Here is a 20,374-nt window from a genome sequence, read left to right as displayed (position 1 = left end):
CAACCCCACGCTGACAGTATGAAACAATGTTTTGCTAAAAATGAACCCCTTCCACCTGAGTTTGACGCTGTCCCTGCAACACCATGGGCCACAGGGGATGTGGATGTCGGTAAATTAGACATCCCGCCTGTCCATATTACGTTGAAAAGTGGTGTGAAATTACCCCGTATACCCCAGTACAAGATTTCGCCAGCTGGCGAGCGAGCCTTGCTCTCAATCAATCAGGACTTAATTGATAAAGGGGTGGTTGAGGAAACAGCTGCCAATGTTTGTAACAGCCCGATTCTCCCGATTTTGAAGAAATCACCAGAGTCGGGATCTCAGGGGAATATCGATGCATACCGTTTTGTCATAGACCTGCGGGAGGTTAATAAGATTGTCGTACCACAGTACCCTGTAGTAACTGATATCACCACTATACTTAGGATGATGACACCAACTGCCCAATATTTTTCGGTCATTGATCTGAAGAACGCCTTCTTCAGTATTTCGATTCATCCTGATAGCAGGCAGATCTTCGGCTTCTCGTTATCTGGCCGAAGCTTCAGATTCTGTCGTGCACCTCAAGGCTAGACTGAGAGCCCGAGCATCTATAGTCAGGCCCTTAAGGCTCTGTTAGACGATTTAGTCTTGCCCGACGGCAACGTGCTCTTGCAGTATGTGGATGACTAACTGATAGCGTCCGACACTGAGGAAGGCTGTAAGGATGCTACAGTTAAATTGTTGCACCATCTGGCGGCAAAAGGTAATAAGGTGTCTTTGTCTAAGTTTCAATACTGTCGACAGGAGGTGACCTACTTAGGTCATCTACTGTCGAAGGAGGGTAGGCATTTGACTCCTGAACGTATTACTATTATCTCTAACATGTCTGTCCCTTGCACCCAAAGTGAAGTTCGTGCTTTTCTTGGCATCACCTCTTACTGTCGCCAATGGATACCTAATTTTTCTCTTCTTGCTAAACCTTTGTTGCATTTAACCACTAAAGATGTGCATGAACCCCTCCCTGGGACTGATGAATGTCAGCATTCTTTTGACTCTTTGAAATCTGCTCTTTGCTCTGCACCTGTCTTGGGTACTCCTGATTACCGTGAACCCTTTGTACTATACGTGCATGAGGTCGACGGTTGCTCGCTTTCAGTGTTAACGCAAGGATTTGGTGGTAAGCAAAGACCTTGCGCTTATTTGTCGGCCACATTGGATAATGTTGCCAGAGCACTTCCTAGCTGTCTGAGGGCCACAGCAGCTGTTGCGGTGGCCATCCGGCAGTCGGAGGGACTCGTTCTAAATTCCAGCTTAACAGTGATGGTGCCGCATGCTGTGGATGCATTGCTAAATAAAACTAAGACACAGCATCTTACGAGTGCACGCCTCACTGGCGATGAATTGACACTATTTGCTCCACATTTTGCGATTACTCAATGTGCCACGTTAAACCCTGCCACATTGTTACCACTCCCTTTGAGTGAAATTACAAATGATGTACACGATTGCATATTCGGAACTGAAGAAGAAACGAAGGGTAGGATTGACCTTACAGACATTCCTGTATCTGACCCTCAGGGGGAGTTATATGTGGATGGGTCTTGTTTCAAGTTAGCAGATGGAACAACAACAGCTGCATATGCAATCACCACCTTAAAAATGGTAGTTGAAACATCTCGAGTTCCCCATCGATCAGCCCAGGCTGCTGAACTGGTGGCATTATTACGAGCCTGCGAATAAGTGAGGGACTCGAGGTTAACATCTACACAGACAGCCAATACGCTTTCGGTGTAGCCCATAGCTTTGGGCGGCTGTGGAGGGAGCGGGGTTTCCTCACCTCTCATGGTCAGAAAATACAGAATGGCCCCCCTGGTGTTACGATTACTCGATGCCCTAACCTTGCCCAAAAAGCTAGCCATAATAAAATGCAGTGTGCCCATAAGGCAGTGGTGGACGAAGTGGGCGAGGGGAATGCTTTTGCTGATCAAGTTGCTAAGAAAACGGCTCAGTCTACAATATCAAATATGTTTGTGATGTCTTCTGCAAGATGGGTTGTGGAATCTGATTTGTTTGATAATACCATAGAAAGTGTGAAGGAGCTACAGAAAGAAGCAACTCCAGCCAAATTGGAGCGATGGGAGCAGGAAGTTGGGAGATTGTATGAGAATAATTGTTGGGTTGACCTGACAGAAAAGCAGAGATGGCTATTACCCAATGCTTTGGTACAAGCCGTCGTAACGATGGCCCACGGTCCAGCCCATATTGGAGCTAAAGGAATTTGTACTCTGTTGGACCGTGTATGGAATAACCCTAACATACAAAGGACGGCTGTCCGTTTGGTTCAATATTGTATGGTCTGTTTACAACACAATCCGGGAAAAGCAGAAAGTGTTTTGAGTGGCAGCTTTGCACCCCCAACTTTACCGTTTGAAGTACTCCAGATGGATTATATCCATATGGAGCGCTTCAACAACTTAAAGTATGTTTTGGTGGTAGTTTGTGCCTTTAGTAAATGGGTTGAGGCCTACCCAATTAAAGAGAACACTGCCTTGGCTACAGCAAAGGCTCTTATCAAGGAATTTATGCCAAGATACGGTTTGCCCTGTTTGATTTGGTCGGACAACGGGGGACACTTTCATGGGGCCCTTGTTAGACACATCTGTGATGGGCTACAAATACGACAGAAATTCTATGCAGCCCGACACCCCCAGTCAGCAGGACTAGTGGAGAAATATAACGGTACATTGAAGCTAAAAATGTCAAAAATTCAAGAGAGCACTGGTTTAAAGTGGCCTGATACCCTACCCTTGGCTCTCATGTCATTACGAGTTACTCTATGCAGTCCGCGACACCCAAAGTAAGTGTCGACTCTCCAGGCACAACCAATAGAAACGAACAAAACGTTTTGAAAAAATGATTCAGTAGATACAGTTCAATCAGTGATATCCTTGATTATCACGGCCATTTATTCCATGTTATTCTTCACATGTTTTCAAAGTTCATTGCATCATGATTAGTTTAATCCAAGTATCATTCCCAGATACAATGTATTCAATTAATCTTTAAACCAGTAGTATCACCCAATGCATTTCGGACAAAGTCCTTCATCAGGGGAAGTCTGCAAATGATACAAATATAATCCTTGTAAGAAATGCCAGAAGTGTCTACTTCATAAGTTCAATTACTTCAAACTCGACATTCATGACAAAATGGAAAAGCAAAAGGGTGTCAGGGTAAAGTAAACGAAATGGGTGAGTAAATCAAAAGCAAGACGGTGCCATTGTGATGGTTAAGCAACTGAAATCTAACAATAACTGTGTGCATGTAAGTGCGTGAGCGGTCAATGGAAAGAAAAACCCAGGTACCGAGAGGTAACGCGCTTAGAAACATTACATCAGCAACATTGCTACCAACTAGATAGCCACGGTGAGTTTAATGAAATATGGTGAGATAAGTGACAGAAACAAAGCGCCAGCATTTGAAGAAAAACTTACTAAAGATTCAGCATGGAGAGACCCCATAACATCGTGCGTCCATCGCTATGAGTAAGTGTTTGCCGGTATCGCGTGTGAGTTAAGAATCAATGAAAGAGGACAGAATGAATAGCGGCCATGTTAGAGTGGTGTAGAGTACGCGAAACGTAAACACAGTGATTTAAAGTAAACGGAATGCAATGCATATAGCAACCCACAAAATTGCGAACTTGAAAATGAAATCAAACATAGTATACATTGAAACATCAACATGAAGGTGAAACAGATATGAGATTGAAAACGATAAGCTAAGATGAATTAAATGAAAAACTGTTCATTATAAATAACATTATCAAATGTCCATGTGGTTTTATTTATACTGGCAAAACCTCTCGTAAATTGAAAACGAGAATCAATGAGCACAAAAGCAACATTCGGACTGAAAGCGCAAAATCTAATTTGGCAATACACTTCAAGGACAATAGACATAACATAAGCCAACTCAGATTTGCTGCTGTTGAAGTGGTGGACAAGCGTGAGGGCAGAGACAATAATAACTTTCTCTTGCAACGTGAGAACCATTGGATTACATTTTTGCAATCTGCCAAGCCTTTTGGGTTAAATGACCGGATGGAATTTTCTTGTACAAAAACAATCCTGCCGACAACACAGGCACCCTTGCACCATGGTACAAAGGTGCCTGCATTAGCACTAGGCTGCCCTTACGGCACCAGCGCAGGGAGATAGGACAGGAATGCACCGTATTGCATAAATAGGGTGCATTCCTGCCCTTTCACCTTGGCGCAGGGCAGTAAAGCAAGGTGACTAGCTATGCTGCCTCACACCAAATCCTCACAAATGAGGGTCTTGTGCTCTATGGCTCCTAAGCTCCGCCTTGTTTTCTATTCATAACAAAAGGGCCAGCTAGCACGCACTCCACCAAATTGTTTTGTGAGGTGGAAGCTCCGCTTTAATCCTAAAAGCTTTTATAGAATCTAAGTTAACAAAGTGGAGACGCCCTCTTTCTCGTGAGACCGCTTGACATCCACCTTCTGTGCCCAGCTGAACACTGCGTTTCGATCTTCCCCTCTGGCCCCTGTGAGGTGCTACTGCTCACTTGAGACTCGAGAGTAATCCTGCAAAGCCACGCAGCTCTCACTCATGTCAGATCATATTCCGATGCGCTTGGTGTGTACAACAACTAAAACTGAAAGATGACAAGGCAAAGACAAACACTTTGTGCTGCCAATGTCTCAATTTTTACCGAAGCAGTGGACACTTGCAGTAAATCAATTCCAACAAGTCTCTAATGGCTCCGGTCTTCCAAGAGATCACGGGGAGCAGCTGGCAGCGAGCTTTCACTGAAGAGAACCAAAGGGTTAATTCGGCTTTTTAGCCATGGCTAAACGCTGTTGTAAAGATGTCCGCAGGGAGACCTGCTGTTTCTAGTGCAACCCAAATATCTAAAGAGGGCTTGTTGAAGGTACACTACTCAATGGTTGCAAGTGTCTCCTATGTTATGTGCTACACCTTCAGCCTGTCTGGGCTTTTAATGAAACACTACAACTAGCCCAGTTTAAAAAAAATTAAAAATCACTTTACCTGGTGCTATTTCTAGGCCTGTACTGCAAGTGGGTACTGGTGAAACCGGCATGTCTCACACTACATGCAGCAATCACATTGCGTCCAGCCACCAGAGACATTTGGACAAACCTATCATCATGGCCACTGCAGGAAGGAAAGGAGCACATTATGAGGCAAGGTTGACAATTCTGGAGTAGGAAAATGCTAATGATGTGGTATAGTGTGCACGTTGTAAAGCAGTATTCACTAATTTGTCATTTTTACACATTAACACTTTAGGGGCAAAGATTTTACATTATTAATATAATTTTTACACCCAAATACAACAATTCTCAATTAAAAGGTCACTTGCCACTTGGTGACAAAAGGTCTGGCACTGCTTGGAAACACGGGATTGCGTTTTTGTAACTTTTGATTTGTTTGAGATAGAAATGTATATTTTTGTTTCAATCTGCATACTATGCAGATGTTTGATTTTGTGGAAAATGCACCAAATTCATAATTATGTGGTAACGCTGTGGGTACAGATTTGTATGATACCAATGGCCCTGCTTATGACATGGTACTTAACCACCTTGAACAGTGAAAATGACCACACCACTGACCTAGGCAGACACTGAAGCCAGACTCACAGACAATTGTCCACAAGCCAAGGCACTATGGGGCTCATTTATGTGCTTGTATGCATCACTCTTGCACCACACAACGTAGTGCAAGAGTGACACAAATCTTAAGTGATATTTATGAAGGCCACTTTGTGTGACCCAGAATGGCTCTGTAAATCTAGAGTAAAGCAGCGCAAATTGCTGCAATGTCATTGTGAGAAGTTGGCCTGGTATATGATGCTCACTAGTTCTAGTGATCACCTTGTACCATGCCAAGCAACCCTTATGATGATTGGTTGTAAGTCAACCTTATAGACCAGCTATCCTAGTAGGGTGGACAAAGCAGTCTTAGGCTAAACTCTGTAAAGGCATGTGAAGCAAGCTGTTTTACCATACACAATCCCCTTGAATATCAAATGAAAGGACACCACACAGATATATATTGAAAATATATATATTTATTTACTACAATATCCCCTATACTCTTTATGAGCACAGAAGCAAATGCGTTAAAACAAAACACAGTTTAAATATACAAAAGTTGCACAATATGGATGAGCCCTAGGGGCCACCTAAACCATATACTAAAATAGTGGTATAAGTACCACCAATCGGAAAGGAAGTAGGCCTAGGGCCTGGGGAATCGCTGGAGCTGTTCGGGACTAACAGTGAAGAAGTCGGGAAAGGCCCGCGGGACTCGGGTGCAGCGCTTAATGCACACGCATACACCAATGCAATGTCAATGGTGCGTAAAAGTTACAAAGTTACTGAAAAGGGAACCTTCCGGATGACCTAGAACCTAGCAACTTGGAACATAGACACTACATTTACACTATATTTACACTATAATTACGATCCTGAGGCTAAGCTCGCCTACAAGGAGGCCTTGAAAAAGTTTCTCAAACACAAAAAAACTGCCATGAAAGACCACTTCTCGTTCCAAATTGCCAAGGCCAAAAATTCTTCAAAAACCCTTTTTTCCATTGTTAAAAATTTCATCACCCCTCCGGCTAGGACCACTCAGGTCTCAGCAAGCCAGAAACTTTGTGAAGGACTCTCAGACTTTTTCCTTGAAAAAATCGATAAACTCTGCGTCTCCTTCCCTAAAGAGCCAATGCCTCGGACTCAGTCTACCGATCCCCCTAACTCCCCGTCCCTTCATGCTTTCAATAAACTTGCCCGGGAAGATGCTCTGAGACTACTCATTCTCTGCAAGTCTGGCGCACCCACTGACCCCGTTCCGGCCAAAACTATGGGTGAATTGGCTCCTCTGCTAGCCGACCCGTTCCTCTCCATCTGGAATGCCTCTCTGCACCATGGCTTCTTCCCTACCACCTGGAAGGAGGCCTTGGTGATCCCAATTCTAAAAAAGGCAGACGCCGATCCCACTGTATTCTCCAACTACCGCCCTATATCCCTCCTCCCCAAACCTGCTAAGGTTCTGGAAAAAGCCGTGCAGCTGCAGCTCACGGAATACCTGGAGAACAACCGACTACTGCACGATTCGCAATCTGGGTTTCGGGCAGGATACAGCACGGAGACGGCTCTGCTGGAGGTCTCGGAGACCCTTCGAGAGTGCGCGGACAGAGGCGAGGAGGCCATGCTGGTCCTCCTCGACCTGTCCGCGGCATTCGATACGGTATCCCACTCCATCCTCCTTGACCGACTACGGCAGATGGGCATTGGCGGCACTGCCATCAGGTGGATCGAGTCCTTCCTCTCTGGAAGAAGTCAAAGGGTGCTGTTACGGCCCTTTAGATCGGAGAAAAAACCCTTATCTTGCGGTGTGCCACAGGGCTCTGCCCTCAGCCCTCTGTTTTTTAACATATACCTTGCCCCTCTGGCAGGCGTGGTGGAGTCCTATGGAGTCAGGGTGGTCTCTTATGCTGATGACACTCAGTTAGTGTTCTCCTTTAGGGGCCACTCTGACTCCGCGTTCTCCAGCTTCCGCCGGTGTCTTAACAACATCAGTGATTGGATGTCGGAAAACCATCTACGACTCAACGCTGACAAAACAGAGGTGCTGTTTTTTAACCAGAAAAATTCTATCCCCTCCTCCTGGTGGTGGCCTACTGCATTGGATCCCGCCCCTTCTCCGGTCCATTCGGCCCGCAATCTGGGCTTTCACTTCAATGACTCCCTATCCTGTAAAACCCAGATTCAAAAAGTGACATCGGCCTGCTTCCTAAAGCTGCGCATGATCCGGAAAATCCTTCCCTATCTCCCTTTGGATTCCCGCCGGACAGTCACCCACGCTCTCATTACGTCCCATCTGGACTATGCCAATAGTCTCTATGCCGGAGCTCCCCAATACCTGACTGATCGGCTTCAGATTGTCCAGAATGCGGCAGCGAGGCTGATTGGTAACATTTCCTATCGTCAGTCAGTTGCCGCATATCGTAGGGAACTGCACTGGCTCCCGGTGGCTAGCCGAATTCAGTTTAAGATTCTCACTCTGACTCATCGAGCCATCAATGATCGCGGACCTAACTACCTTAAAAAACGAGTTCTAATATCCCGGTCCATCAGATCCTTAAGATCCAATGACCTATGCCTCCTGATCTCTCCCCGCTTTAGACTTTCCAGAATGGGTGGCAGAGGATTCAGCGTCATTGCTGCTAAACTTTGGAACTCCCTGCCAGTTGATCTCAGATTCTGTTCCTCTGAATCTGTCTTCCGGGCCAGACTCAAAACCTGGCTCTTTTCCAGACTCTGATCTTCATGACACATCCCCTGTCTGTTCCCCTCCTTCCCTCTGAGACTCAGGTTCCAGCGCCGGGACACCCCTCCGGGGGTAGCTGTGCGCTTTACAAGCTACATAAAATAAATAAAAAAATAAATAGAGGTGTATTGCTACACAGGGGCACCGGAGTGCCAGGTTTACCTCACCCACAGGAAGCGGGTGCATATGTCTCAAAGTGTGTCGGGTTTCGTCGCGCTGGTCTATGGAGCCTGTAGATGAAGATGCTGCAGGCGGGTCGTCGAGGAGAGTTCCGGTGGATCCAAGGGTGGATCTGAAGAGGTGAAGACATGAAAGCAGAGGGGACAATGTTCAAAGTCACTAGCCAGTGACTACCGTGGAACCAGGAGGGAACCAGGCGATGTCGGGCGCAAACAGGTGAAAAGGTGAAGATTGTCTCTGCAGCCAAGTGAACACGAAGAGGTCGAGGATGTCCAGGCGTTGGTCACGAGCTGTCCCACAAAGGCTCTAGCTGAAGGCGGTGTCGGCTTCTTGATCAGAGCAAACAGGCCTTGGCTAATGCAAGCCACGCAGGAATCGATGCAAGCTTCTCACTCGGACCAGCAAGGTCAGAGCGGGTGCTCCTTTTCAGGGGAGCGAGGGCCAGTCTGGAGTAACCAGACCAGTGGTGTTGTTTGTAGGTTTCATCGCCAAGATGGCCGCTAGCCACGTGGTAAGTGGCCTGGATGGCGCGTCGAGTGGCAAAATGCAAAAGGGCCCCACGCAGGTAGTGGAGATGCTGGGGGGGCTGATCTTCGGTGAAAATGCTGCTCGGTGGTGGGGCTTCTCAAACTTCAAAGCACAGCATCGAGGGTGCCTCAGGTGCTGCGCAGTCAGCTTCTTGGGGGTCTTTCAAGAGGTCCGGTCCCACGTCTCTCGGTGCCTCCACGGGTCTCTTCTTTTCAGGGACTGTGGATCGGGCTCTGAGATGTTTGGGAATCAAGGTCTTGTCGGGCTCTGGGCTCTGGCTCCGGCGGCGGCAAAGCAGATGTTGAGTTGCTGGATGGTCCCTGTATTCACAAGGTGGTCACTCCTTGGCCACAAGGGAGATGCTCTTCAGTCTTCTGTGCAGCAGAATGTCGAAGTCCAGCTTTCTTCTTAGTTTCAAGTCGAGTTCAGGATGATCTGAAGTCTTGGTACACAGCTCCTACTCTTATTCTCAATCTGGGGTCCGGATCACCTGCTAGGTCCCTCCTCTGGGTGGGACCAGGAAGGGGGGCGGTTACACCCCCTTTCCTTTGTCCAGCTCCGCGCCAGGACTGGGGCTGGAAAGCCCCAGCACCGGTTTGGACTGGCTTATGCACAGGGACACCTTGTGTGTCCCAGGCATGTCTCATTCTATTCAGCCCTGTCCTACCCAATACACAAAATCCTGTCTGGGGTGGTGCTAGCACCTCCCAAGGCAGGAAACCCTTTGTCCAAGCCTCCCTCGCTGGAAGGACTCCCAGCAGCAGGAGGTCAGACTTATGTCTGTGGTGGCAGCATCCATTTTGTGATGCTGAGGCTCGAGTTTAACTTTAACCGGGGTTCAGGTTATGTACATGTCCTGTCCCTCTAGAAGGGTGGAATGCTACCCCCGTCGCCAGAACTGGCGAGGGGGTAGTATCCCAATTCGTATGACACCTTACTCAACATGTTTTGATAAAGCCAAACCAAAGTTAGCAAGTAACCGCGAGGATTATAATGCACTTAAGAGTATATGGTATGGCAATATCCCGGAACAGCTAAGGGAGTTGTTCCCGACAGCTGCAGACGGGCTCAGCTCGTGCCAGAGCACCATCTCACATGAAACCAAGCACTCTGCCTCCAGGATTGATGAGGCCTTCCATAGGAGTGGCTTATAGGTTACCATGTGTCCAGTGAGGTTAGATATAGGTATACTATATCTAAGTAAGAGGTGATTACACCAACTTACCCCAGCTGATTGATCAGCCAGTTGTGTCAAATATGGAGGCCAGGCCAGGGGTGGCACAATACATGCTGCAGCCCCTGGTAGGCCTTGGATACACCTATGCCCTGGGTACCTGGAATACACTGTTACAGGGGCCTATAAGGTGAACCAGTTCCAATTCGTAATGCACCTAGAGTGCATTGGCAGTAATTTAGAGAGAGAACAGCAGGCTGTGGGTTTGATTAGCAGGCCCACCCCCACATTAAGTCATAAACCAGTGAAGCAAAAAGCAAAAATTTGGGGTGACCATAGGATAGCAGACCCTACTCTCCTACACAACCCCCCCCCCCCCCCAACGCAGGGACATTAGACTAACCTTGACCAGTTGTGTCTTCATTTTCTAAGTGGAAGTACCTGGAGAGACCATCTGCATTACCATGGTCAGTCCCTGGGCGGTGCTCCACTGTAAAGTCCATCCCCTGTCGGGAAATGGACCACCTGAGTAGTTTGGGGTTTTCACCCTTCATCTGATTAAGCCATAAGAGGGGCATATGGTCATTCTGAATCTTGAAGTGAGTGCCAAATAAGTATGGTCTCAACTTCTTCAGGGCCCACACCACAGCAAAGGCCTGCCTCTCAATAGCTGACCAACGTTTCTCTCTGGGGGTCAGCCTTCTGCTAATAAAAGCAATGGGCTGGTCTTGACCATCTACATTGTGAAAGCACAGCTCCCACTCCCAACTCAGAAGCATCTGTTTGGACAATGAACTCTCTTGAGTAGTCAGGACTCTTCAGGATAGGTGCAGAGCACATGGCCTTTTTCAGGTCATCAAATGCCTTTTGACAGTTTACTGTCCACTGAACCTTTTTGGGCATCTTTTTCGATGTCAGATCATTAAGATGAGTCACAATGGACCCATAGTTCTTAACAAACTTCCTGTAGTACCCAGTCAGGCCCAAGAAAGCTCTGACCTGAGTCTGGGTAGTTGGAGGGGACCAGTCATTTATGGTCTGGATCTTACTCTCCAGTGGTTGAACTTGGCCTCCATCTACAAGGTGGCCCAAGTACACAACCTTACTCTGCCCTATCTGGCACTTTGTGGCCTTGATAGTGAGGCCTGCCTTTTGCAGAGCCTCTAGCACTTCCTTCAGGTGGACCAGGTGATCCTCCCAGGTGGAGCTGAAGACAGCAATATCATCCAGATATGCTGCGCAAAAGTCATCCAACCCAGTAAGGACTTGATTCACCAACCTTTGGAAGGTGGCAGGTGCATTTTTCAAACCAAATGGCATCACCACAAATTGGTAATGTCCTCCTGGGGTAGAAAATGCAGTTTTGGCTTTGGATTCCTCAGCTAACCTGATTTGCCAATAGCCAGCTGTCAGATCAAATGTGCTCAAATATTTGGCGGAAGCCAACTTGTCAAGGAGCTCATCTGCCCTTGGAATAGGGTGTGCATCTGTCCTGGTGACAGCATTGAGTCCTCTGTAATCCACACAGAACCTCATCTCTCTCTTGCCATCTTTGGTGTGAGGTTTGGGGACCAGAACCACTGGGCTAGCCCAGGGGCTCTCTGAAGGCTCAATAACACCTAATTCCAGCATCTTTTGCACCTCAGTCTTTATACAGTCCCTGACATGGTCAGGTTGCCTGTAAATCTTGCTTTTCACAGGAAGACTGTCACCAGTGTCCACCACATAGGTACACCAGTTAATCTGACTGGGTGTCAATGAGAACATATGTCTGTATGACTGCAAAACCTGTCTACAGTCATGTTGTTGATGTTCAGTGAGGCTGCCATCTAAGGCCACACCATCAACTGAGCCATCTTCAGGGTTCTGAGTTAACAGGTCTGGGAGAGGGTCACTCTCTTCCTCCTGCCCCTCATCTGTAGCCATGAGCAAGCCCATGTCTGCCCTGTCAACATATGCCTTCAGTCTGTTGACATGGAGCACCCTGTGGGGGCTCCTGGGAGTGCCTAGGTCCACCAAGTAGGTGACCTCTCCCTTCTTTTCAACAATAGTATGGGGTCCAGACCATTTGTCTTGGAGTGCTGCTGGGGCCACTGGCTCCAACACCCATACTTTCTGTCCAGGCTGGTACTCAGTCAAGACAGCCTTTTGGTCATGCCAAGCTTTCTGTAATTCTTGGCTAGCCTCAAGGGTTTTGGATGCCTTCTCCATATACTCAGCCATCCTGGAGCGGAGACCAAGTACATAGTCCACTATGTCTTGTTTAGGCTTTTTGAGAGGTAACTCCCATCCTTCCTTCACCAGACATAGGGGTCCTCTTACAGGATGCCCAAACAACAATTCAAAGGGGCTGAAGCCAACCCCCTTTTGTGGGACCTCTCCGTAAGCAAACAGAAGGCAGGGTAGAAGGATGTCCCATATTCGCCTGAGCTTTTCAGGTAATCCTTTGATCATACCCTTTAGGGTCTTGTTGAATCTTTCAACAAGCCCATTACATTGTGGATGATAAGGAGTGGTGAACTTGTAGTTGACACCACATTCCTTCCACATAGCTGTTAAGTATCCTGACATGAAGTTGGCATCTCTATCAGATACTACCTCCTTAGGAAACCCCACTCTGGAGAAAACTCCAAGTAAGGCCCTGGCCACAACAGGAGCTGTTGTGGTTCTAAGGGGAATTGCCTCTGGGTACCTGGTGGCATGGTCCACCACCACCAGTATGAATCTGTGCCCAGATGCTGTAGGGGGATCCATTGGACCTACAATATCAATCCCCACTCTTTCAAAGGGAACCCCCACCACAGGTAGTGGTATCAGGGGGGCCTTTTTTGTGCCACCTGCTTTACCACTGGCTTGGCAGGTTACACAGGAGCGACAAAATTCCTTGGTGTCTTCAGACATGTGAGGCCAGTGAAAGTGAGGGACAAGCCTGTCCCAAGTCTTATTCTGGCCTAGGTGTCCTGCTAAAGGAATATCATGGGCCACGGTTAGAAGGAAGCTACTAAATTGCAGAGGTATAACCAACCTCCTGGTTGTACCAGGCTTGGGGTCTCTACCCTCTGAATAAAGGAGCCCATCATCCCAATATACTTTATGGGTACCTTGAGCATTCCCAGCAGCCTCAGCAGCAGCCTGCTGTCTGAGGGGTTCAAGGGAAGGACAGGTTAACTGAGCCTGCCCCAAGTCTGCCCTAAAAGGTCCCCCTGTCCCCAGAAACTCAACCTGATCAGGTTCAAGTTCTTCAGGGACAGTTCCTTCAGGGGTTTCAAGATCATTTTCCTGTGAAGGCTGATCCTCACTTGTAGGCAGTTGGGAAGGCACAGCCGTTACCCTCCTGTTCTTCTTCTTGGAAGGTGCTTGGTCCATTGTTCCAGGATCCAAGACCTGAGGTTCAGAGAGGCACTTTTTGGCCTGTGACCTGGTCACAGCAAGGACATGTGATGATATCCCTAACATCTCTGCATGAGTCCTGTACTCAACGTCTGACCATAGAGAGCTCTCCAGGTCATTGCCCAACAAACATTCAACTGGGAGATCAGCACTAACCACAACTCTTTTTAGGCCAGTTACCCCTCCCCAGGAGAAATTAACAATTGCCACACTATGTGTAGTAGTGACTTTGCTGGCATTGGTCACCAAGTAATTGTCACCTGGTATGTATTGTCCAGGGTCCACAAAGCTAGGTGTCACCATAGTGACACTGGCGCATGTGTCCCTGTATGCTTGAGCCACTTTTTCATTAATCAAAGGTGTCTGTCTGTACTTGCCCAGATTACTGGTGCTTATAGTAGGGGTCAAATCTATGTCCCCATCACAATTCAGAACAGCCTGTGTAGGGGTTCTGACTAGGCCAGAATCTCCCTCAGTTCCCAAGGTGATACCCACTACCCCCTTAGTTTGTGGACCAACACTGCCAACTGTACTAGTGGGTGCAGGTGCCTTAGGGGCTGCAGTGTTGGGGGCTCCACCCTTTTTACACTCACTGGTCCAGTGAGAGGTGTTTTTACATGTACTACACCAGGGTTTTCTTTGACCTTCTTTCTTCTTCTTCTTAGAAGTTTGGGACCCATCCTCTGTATTAGTTTGGGGCCCTGTTGAAAACTTCTGGTCTTTAGCTTTCTGCTCCCCACCCTTCTGGTCTGTTTTCTTTTGGTCACCACTCTGGTTGTGGTTCTTTTGCTTAACTCTGGTTCTAACCTATTTGTCTGCCCTCTTTCCCAATTCTTGGGGAGAGGTCAGATCTGAGTCAACCAAAAGTTGATGCAACTGCTGGTTCTGACAATTATTTAAAATGTGTTCGCTCATAAGCAAATTGTACAATCCCTCATAGTCTGTAACCTTACTTCCCAGCAACCATCCCTCCAGAGCCTTAGTGGCACTTTCAACAAATTCAGACCAGTCCTGAGTCTGTGTCTTCTGGGTCTCTCTGAACATTAACCTGTACTGTTCAGTGGTTAAGCCTAACCCATCAATCAGAGCACTCTTCAGGACCAGGTAGTTTCTAGAATCCCCATCACTAACTGTGAGGAGTCTGTCTCTGCCTCTACCTTCAAAGGAGAGCCACAAGATTGATGTCCACTGCTCCTGAGGGATCTGCTGTACAATGCAGGCTCTCTCAAGTGCAGTCATCCATTTGTGGATATCATCCCCAGCTTTGTAGGGGGGCACAATCTTACTCAGGTTTCTATTGTCATAGGACCTGTCTTTATCCTTAGGGATAATGCTGCCACCAGTGGATCCTAATCCACTCTCTCTAGGCTGTCTTGCTCTAGCAAGTTTCTCTTGGGCCAGGGCAACTTCTAGTTCACGCTTCTGGATCCTAAGCTCAGCCTCTCTCAAGTTGGCCTCATGTTCCCTTCTCTGAGGGCTAGTCATCCCCCTTCTGGAGTGACCATGAGAACCTCTAGAAGCTTGGGAGGTATTGGATTCACCTGAGTGATTCCTCCTCCTCCTTTGCTCCTGGTTAAGTCTACTTGGGGGTCTGAATGGGTTTAACCCTGACTCAGTCCCAAATAGGCTTAAGTTAGCCTGGCTCAGCCCTTTGGCTGGCACCTGACTATTTCTGACATCATCAGAATCACTGCTCTCCCCTTCTGTCTCCTCTTCTTCCTCCTCCTCTTCCTCAGGCTGAGTATCCCCAGTGACTTGGTCTTCCTCATCTATTTGGACAACAGGGTCAGGGGTGTCAGTATTATCATCTTCAGTGGGAGAGCCTCCTTCAGCATTCCCTGTGGGGTCTGCTTTAGAGGTCTTTAGAGCTTCAGACTGGTCTAAAAGCTCTCTAAGGTGGTCTGTGGTAGGGGTTGGACCCGTCCTAAGACCTCTTAAGGCACAAAGCTGCCTTAATTCCTTAAAGTTTACCATAGCAAATTTGGATGGTGCCTTTGGAGGGTCACTCTCAACAGGGACAGGTCAAGTGGACCCCTCTGCTCCAGACATTGCTCTAGTGTGGGTGGATATGTTGCAATCTACCTACACTGGTGTTTACCTACTAAACCTATCTAGTAGTTGTAGTCAGGGTGTGCTACTCCCTATCCAACTAAGTTCAGTAGAACTTAAGTATACTAGTCTTGTTTTATATGTACCGAGCAGGTACCTGTATGATCTTTCAAATGATACTCTCAAAGATTGTAATGGTAAAACAACAGCAAGCTCAAATCCCAACCGCTGCTCACCAATGTGAGAAGTTGGCCTGGTATATGATGCTCACTAGTTCTAGTGATCACCTTGTACCATGCCAAGCAACCCTTATGATGATTGGTTGTAAGTCAACCTTATAGACCAGCTATCCTAGTAGCGTGGACAAAGCAGTCTTAGGCTAAACTCTGTAAAGGCATGTGAAGCAAGCTGTTTTACCAGACACAATCCCCTTGAATATCAAATGAAAGGACACCACACAGATCTATATTGAAAAAATATATATATATATATATTTACTACAAATATCCCCTATACTCTTTATGAGCACAGAAGCAAATGCGTTAAAAGAAAACACAGTTTAAATATACAAAAGTTGCACAATATGGATGAACCCTAGGGGCCACCTAAACCATATACTAAAATAGTGGCATAAGTACCATCAATCAGAAAGGAAGTAGGCCTATGGCCTGGGGAATTGCTGGAGCTGTTCGGGACTAACAGTGAAGAAGTCGGGAAAGGCCCGCGAGACTCGGGTGCAGCGCTTAAAGCACACGCATACACCAATGCAATGTCAATGGTGCGTAAAAGTTGCAAAGTTAGTGAAAAGGGAACCTTCCGGATGACCTAGAACCTAGCAACTTGGAACATAGACACTAGAGGTGTATTGCTACACAGGGGCACCGGAGTGCCAGGTTTACCTCACGCACAGGACGCGGGTGCATATGTCTCAAAGTGTGTCGGGTTTCGTCGCGCTGGTCTATGGAGCCTGTAGATGAAGATGCTGCAGGCGGGTCGTTGGGGAGAGTTCCGGTGGATCCAAGGGTGGATCTGAAGAGGTGAAGACCTGAAAGCAGAGGGGACAATGTTCAAAGTCACTAGCCAGTGACTACAGTGGAACCAGGAGGGAACCAGGCGATGTCGGGCGCAAACTGGTGAAAAGGTGAAGATTGTCTCTGCAGCCAAGTGAACACGAAGAGGTCGAGGACGTCCAGGCGTTGGTCACGAGCTGTCCCACAAAGGCTCTAGCTGATGGCGGTGTCGGCTTCTTGATCGGAGCAAACAGGCCTTGGCTAATGCAAGCCACGCAGGAATCGATGCAAGCTTCTCACTCGGACCAGCAAGGTCAGAGCGGGTGCTCCTTTTCAGGGGAGCGAGGGCCAGTCTGGAGTAACCAGACCAGTGGTGTTGTTTGTAGGTTTCATCGCCAAGATGGCCGCTAGCCACGTGGTAAGTGGCCGGGATGGCGCGTCGAGTGGCAAAATGCAAATGGGCCCCACGCAGATAGTGGAGATGCTGGGGGGCTGATCTTCGGTGCAAATGCTGCTCGGTGGTGGAGCTTCTCAAACTTCAAAGCACAGCATCAAGGGTGCCTCAGGTGCTGCGCAGTCAGTTTCTCGGGGGTCTTTCAAGAGGTCCGGTTCCACGTCTCTCGGTGCCTCCACAGGTCTCTTCTTTTCAGGGACTGTGGATCGGGCTCTGAGATGTCTGGGAATCAGGGTCTTGTCGGGCTCTGGGCTCTGGCTCCGGCGGCGGCAAAGCAGATGTCGAGTTGCTGGATGGTTCCTGTATTCACAAGGTGGTCACTCCTTGGCCACAAGGGAGATGCTCTTCAGTCTTCTGTGCAGCAGAATGTCGAAGTCCAGCTTTCTTCTTAGTTTCAAGTCGAGTTGAGGATGATCTGAAGTCTTGGTACACAGCTCCTACTCTTATTCTCAATCTGGGGTCCGGATCACCTGCTAGGTCCCTCCTCTGGGTGGGACCAGGAAGGGGGGCGGTTACACCCCCTTTCCTTTGTCCAGCTCCGCGCCAGGACTGGGGCTGGAAAGCCCCAGCACCGGTTTGGACTGGCTTATGCACAGGGACACCTTGTGTGTCCCAGGCATGTCTCATTCTATTCAGCCCTGTCCTACCCAATACACAAAATCCTGTCTGGGGTGGTGCTAGCACCTCCCAAGGCAGGAAACCCTTTGTCCAAGCCTCCCTCGCTGGAAGGACTCCCAGCAGCAGGAGGTCAGACTTATGTCTGTGGTGGCAGCATCCATTTTGTGATGCTGAGGCTCGAGTTTAACTTTAACCGGGGTTCAGGTTATGTACATGTTGTGTCCCTCTAGAAGGGTGGAATGCTACCCCCGTCGCCAGAACTGGCGAGGGGGTAGTATCCCAATTCGTATGACACCTTACTCAACATGTTTTGATAAAGCCAAACCAAAGTTAGCAAGTAACCGCGAGGATTATAATGCACTTAAGAGTATATGGTATGGCAATATCCCGGAACAGCTAAGGGAGTTGTTCCCGACAGCTGCAGACGGGCTCAGCTCGTGCCAGAGCACCATCTCACATGAAACCAAGCACTCTGCCTCCAGGATTGTCGAGGCCTTCCATAGGAGTGGCTTATAGGTTACCATGTGTCCAGTGAGGTTAGATATAGGTATACTATATCTAAGTAAGAGGTGATTACACCAACTTACCCCAGCTGATTGATCAGCCAGTTGTGTCAAATATGGAGGCCAGGCCAGGGGTGGCACAATACATGCTGCAGCCCCTGGTAGGCCTTGGATACACCTATGCCCTGGGTACCTGGAATACACTGTTACAGGGGCCTATAAGGTGAACCAGTTCCAATTCATAATGCACCTAGAGTGCATTGGCAGTAATTTAGAGAGAGAACAGCAGGCTGTGGGTTTGATTAGCAGGCCCACCGCCACATTGAGTCATAAACCAGTGAAGCAAAAAGCAAAAATTTGGGGTGACCATAGGATAGCAGACCCTACTCTCCTACACAACCACCACCCCCCCCCCCCCCAAACGCAGGGACATTAGACTAACCTTGACCAGTTGTGTCTTCATTTTCTAAGTGGAAGTACCTGGAGAGACCATCTGCATTACCATGGTCAGTCCCTGGGTGGTGCTCCACTGTAAAGTCCATCCCCTGTCGGGAAATGGACCACCTGAGTAGTTTGGGGTTTTCACCCTTCATCTGATTAAGCCATAAGAGGGGCTTATGGTCATTCTGAATCTTGAAGTGAGTGCCAAATAAGTATGGTCTCAACTTCTTCAGGGCCCACACCACAGCAAAGGCCTCCCTCTCAATAGCTGACCAACGTTTCTCTCTGGGGGTCAGCCTTCTGCTAATAAAAGCAATGGGCTGGTCTTGACCATCTACATTAAGTTGTGAAAGCACAGCTCCCACTCCCAACTCAGAAGCATCTGTTTGGACAATGAACTCTCTTGAGTAGTCAGGACTCTTCAGGATAGGTGCAGAGCACATGGCCTTTTTCAGGTCATCAAATGCCTTTTGACAGTTTACTGTCCACTGAACCTTTTTGGGCATCTTTTTCGATGTCAGATCATTAAGATGAGTCACAATGGACCCATAGTTCTTAACAAACTTCCTGTAGTACCCAGTCAGGCTCAAGAAAGCTCTGACCTGAGTCTGGGTAGTTGGAGGGGACCAGTCATTTATGGTCTGGATCTTACTCTCCAGTGGTTGAACTTGGCCTCCATCTACAAGGTGGCCCAAGTACACAACCTTACTCTGCCCTATCTGGCACTTTGTGGCCTTGATAGTGAGGCCTGCCTTTTGCAGAGCCTCTAGCACTTCCTTCAGGTGGACCAGGTGATCCTCCCAGGTGGAGCTGAAGACAGCAATATCATCCAGATATGCTGCGCAAAAGTCAACCAACCCAGTAAGGACTTGATTCACCAACCTTTGGAAGGTGGCAGGTGCATTTTTCAAACCAAAGGGCATCACCACAAATTGGTAATGTCCTCCTGGGGTAGAAAATGCAGTTTTGGCTTTGGATTCCTCAGCTAACCTGATTTGCCAATAGCCAGCTGTCAGATCAAATGTGCTCAAATATTTGGCAGAAGCCAACTTGTCAAGGAGCTCATCTGCCCTTGGAATAGGGTGTGCATCTGCCCTGGTGACAGCATTGAGTCCTCTGTAATCCACACAGAACCTCATCTCTCTCTTGATATCTTTGGTGTGAGGTTTGGGGACCAGAACCACTGGGCTAGCCCAGGGGCTCTCTGAAGGCTCAATAACACCTAATTTCAGCATCTTTTGCACCTCAGTCTTTATACAGTCCCTGACATGGTCAGGTTGCCTGTAAATCTTGCTTTTCACAGGAAGACTGTCACCAGTGTCCACCACATGGGTACACCAGTTAGTCTGACTGGGTGTCAATGAGAACATATGTCTGTATGACTGCAAAACCTGTCTACAGTCATGTTGCTGATGTTCAGTGAGGCTGCCATCTAAGGCCACACCATCAACTGAGCCATCTTCAGGGTTCTGAGTTAACAGGTCTGGGAGAGGGTCACTCTCTTCCTCCTGCCCCTCATCTGTAGCCATGAGCAAGCCCATGTCTGCCCTGTCAACATATGCCTTCAGTCTGTTGACATGGAGCACCCTGGGGGGGCTCCTGGGAGTGCCTAGGTCCACCAAGTAGGTGACCTCTCCCTTCTTTTCAACAATAGTATGGGG

This window comes from Lissotriton vulgaris, unplaced genomic scaffold (assembly GCF_964263255.1).
Source record: "Lissotriton vulgaris unplaced genomic scaffold, aLisVul1.2 SCAFFOLD_554, whole genome shotgun sequence".
Classification (NCBI taxonomy): domain Eukaryota; kingdom Metazoa; phylum Chordata; class Amphibia; order Caudata; family Salamandridae; genus Lissotriton; species Lissotriton vulgaris.
This window is presented reverse-complemented; position numbering follows the sequence as displayed.